Source organism: Hyalella azteca, unplaced genomic scaffold (genome assembly GCF_000764305.2).
Source record: "Hyalella azteca isolate HAZT.00-mixed unplaced genomic scaffold, Hazt_2.0.2 contig4197, whole genome shotgun sequence".
Classification (NCBI taxonomy): domain Eukaryota; kingdom Metazoa; phylum Arthropoda; class Malacostraca; order Amphipoda; family Hyalellidae; genus Hyalella; species Hyalella azteca.
This window is the reverse complement of record NW_025934420.1, coordinates 267,880-271,713: the sequence shown is the minus strand read 5'-3', so window position 1 is coordinate 271,713 and position 3,834 is coordinate 267,880.

Here is a 3,834-nt window from a genome sequence, read left to right as displayed (position 1 = left end):
TTTCATATATAACGGGGCTAAGCGAGCGCCACTTCATACCGGACGCCTTCTAAAAGCAACTGCTGCGCCACCATTGTATTCACCATGCTGCGCCACTGCAATACAATATTTTCTGGCATATATCTATAAACCTCATTACGTAATAGCGCGGAGTAGCTGTAGTTTATAGATATGTATATGCCAGAAAATATTGTATTGCAGTGGCGCAGCATGGTGAATACAATGGTGGCGCAGCAGTTCCTTTTAGAAGGCGTCCGGTATGAACTGGCGCTCGCTTAGCCCCGTTATATATGAAAGGATTTACTTGCCTCCCCTAACAAAGGCATATAACTGCAAGAGCTTTAACGTTTCTTACTCCCTGCAGTCAACTGATCTGTATGGATTATAAACTTTACCTATTACAAATCATTTTTCTTCCCTTCCCATATAAGAGTTTAGTAACATATTGTCCGGTATTGACCGACATCCTCAGCTGTTCATTGATTGTGTGTGCCACCTTCAGTGACATCACACTTGCGGTTCTCTACTGTGTCTTCAGCACCGATAGTCAGTCACTCGCCAGCCACTCTAGCAACACGTTTGCTGGCTGAAGCTAAAGCCTTGCTAATATAGTCACCCCGCTTTGTCTGCCATTTAGTATTTTCTTATCTATCACAATTTTTATTGCAGACTGGCATGGTGAATCTACTATGACGGAGAGTGATTTATGCATGTAAATATATAAAAAACTTGTAACTTGCCAGAATATCTACCTTGCAACAGGATCATCTCCGGGCACAAGCAGCTTTTGGCTGTGAGGCTCAGCAAGTGTGGACTGCATTGGTCCATAGTGGGTAGGAGGCAGCATCCTAGTCTAGCAGAGCTTCAAGTCTGCTGCTTTGCTTTCTCTTTCTGACAGAGAACAGGCTGGTGGGCGCATTTGTCGCCACAAGTCTTAACCCCAACTATAAAAAAAAATAAACCTCCTAACAAAAACAGTTACAAGAACGTTGAGTCGTTGACATATTGCTGTCTGGAGAATTAGTCAGTAGTAAACTTATTTTTATTCACTTTGGAGTTTGGAGTGATATTATTTAATAAAATTTAAGGTCCAAGAGGTATTGATGAATGAAAATTTGATGTAATTTATGTAGATCTTTCTATTTATGATTAGTGAACCTGTCCATAAATTATTCGTCAAGACGTCCACGATGCTTCAAGTAGGCTACCTACATCTTTCTGTATTCAAAATCAGTCTATCTTTGTTCATTGCTCAATCCAAAAATATCTGAGCTACAGATAGAATGTCTAGTTCCTGCTATTTTGATTCAATAATAGGTATAAGTGTATTGTTTGTTTATTTATTTACTCACGCTCTTAAAAAAGCTACCCTGTTAATTAGGTAATAGGAATTTGACTTGAGTGGTTGTCCACTGCAAGTGGTTGTCCACGATGAGGTTGTCCACTGCAGTTCCTTGCACTTTGGCTCTCTGGTCTTCCATGTGGAGAAACAGGAGGGATGATGGGCATTAAAGTTGCCCATTATCAGACAGCCACCTGGGATGGAGACAATGTCTGAGAGCTACAGGGAATATCCTGGGGGCAGGAGGAGGCTGGTGGGATGTATACATTGATGATGCAAAGAGGAGAGCCATTAAGAGGAGTGAGATTGCTATGGCCTCCATGGTGGTGCATGGAGCCAGTGCTCATCATCACGCACTGGCAATATTGATTGTAAATTGGGATCTGTTGGAAGGCATTAATGGCAAATGCCATCCACCTCAATCATACTTTTTTTGTGATCAAGGCATCTGACCACAGAAGACTTGAATATGCTGCAATTTGTTCATTACAAGTGCCAACATCTTCACCTGTGGCAATTTTTTTTTTTTTTGTGGCACAATCATTACAAAATGCTATGTTAGCACTTCACAGGCCTCAGTGTTCACACCAAGACAGTAAAGTAAGTCACAACATAGGTTCAATAGTAATTCATTGCCATAAATACGATATTCATTTTCCCATAGATGCAGAGAGACAATTGTGGAAGATGACAAGTGTCATTGTATATGCTTCTCCACAGGCATGGAATATATCTACTTGGCGAGCCGCGACTGAATTTTTTGAGCCGTGGTTTTATGGATTTGCCAGCCGTGATTCCATTTCTTCGAGTGGATTGCGGAAGTTGAAAATTTTATGAAGTGACATGTTTGTGAAGTGCAAACCGCAATTTTTCAATTAAACAAAAATTTATGACATTCGAGCCGCGAGATTTCATACCTAATGAAATAATATGATATTAGAGCCGTGATATTTCAGACAAAAATAGGACTTTTCCAGCCCTGCTTCTCCATAGATCACAATTAATCAATTTGGCTGATAACAAATGATTGGTACAAACTTAGTAAGCAGTGTAATTAGAGCTAGTGATAGATACTGATGAAATGGAAGGCTGATACCAATCCTTGCAATGTTGAGCAATCAATTATTTGTGATTGAACTTGTAATGAGACATGTACTTGAATTTAAGGTCAAAATTTGTTAAAAGGTGAAAATGCTCAAGGCTTATATAATGGGAAACTTGAAAAGATGCAATATATAAAGATGAGAAAGACTAGTATACTAACTATATTTGCATGCAATGATTACACACCATGATAATCACTTGCCAAAATATTCATATACATAGGTACTCTGATGTCAGCATGTCACACTACAGTCACAGCATATAGAGTTTGTGTTTGTCCAGTGCAAAACACCTGCCAAATGTGTCTGGTCCATGCCAGAACTGCATGGATCAATTTAAGTAACAGACCTGTTGACTTTATTTTTTGTTCCTAAGCTAAAATATTACATCTGAGCCACTCTTATTTCTAAACAAATGACTCCCCAATTATACCCATGCCATTTTGTTTTGCTGAAAGTTTACTCCGTCTATTTGTTCAGCCCTGCTTCATGGTATTGTGTGTTCCTGCTGAGTGTGTTGAATGATGCATATTCTTGCATGTTGATGAAACCTGGATAGGATGTACCAGCAGTTTCAAAATATTTTTGCTGTTTTTATATTATTTCATTGATAAGGATATATTTGCAGAGGTGGGCAGTAGCGCGCTACATGTAGCGGCCGCTACTAGTGGCCGCTACATTTTCAGTAGCGGTAGTGGTAGCGCCCGCTACATATTTAAGTAGCGATACGAGGTTTTGCCGCTACCACTACATTTATAGATAAAGCCTTTAGATTTTACTTGGGGACCGGCTACCCTCCAACAAAACTTTTTTGTGTACAGACGGATCGTTTTGAAACTTGGTACACATATTTAAACAGAAATCTAAGACCTTTTTGTTCATGTAAATTAAAAAAAAATGAAAGAAAACATGGAATTAATAGAAAACGGCAAATAAGTGGTACTCTAAAAAAGTTTATAACTTTTGCAAATCTTATGCTACAATGTCGAGACACATATCATTCAATTTGTAACAACAATATCTAGCGACTGTAGAGCCCCGATTTTTTATTTTCTTCATAGTTTTTTTTGCGTTCTTCCCATTTTTTCACATTTTTACCCCCCCCACCTCCCTTCCCCTCCCATATATAAGTCAAACCATGCACATATTAAAGAAAAGGCTTCCAGAGTCGCTAGGTATTATTTTTACAAACCGAATGGTATGTCTCTCATTGCCGTAGCTTAAAAACTATTGGAGTTATAATTTTTTTAAGATGGCGTTTTTTGGATTTTTAAATTGTTCAGGGGAGCCAAATAAAGTAAAATTCATTGAAAACAGAAGAATATGCCCAAAAAGTCTTGATATTGTAGCCCAAGCTTTCCCATTGCCAATTATTTGCATTCAAGGTAC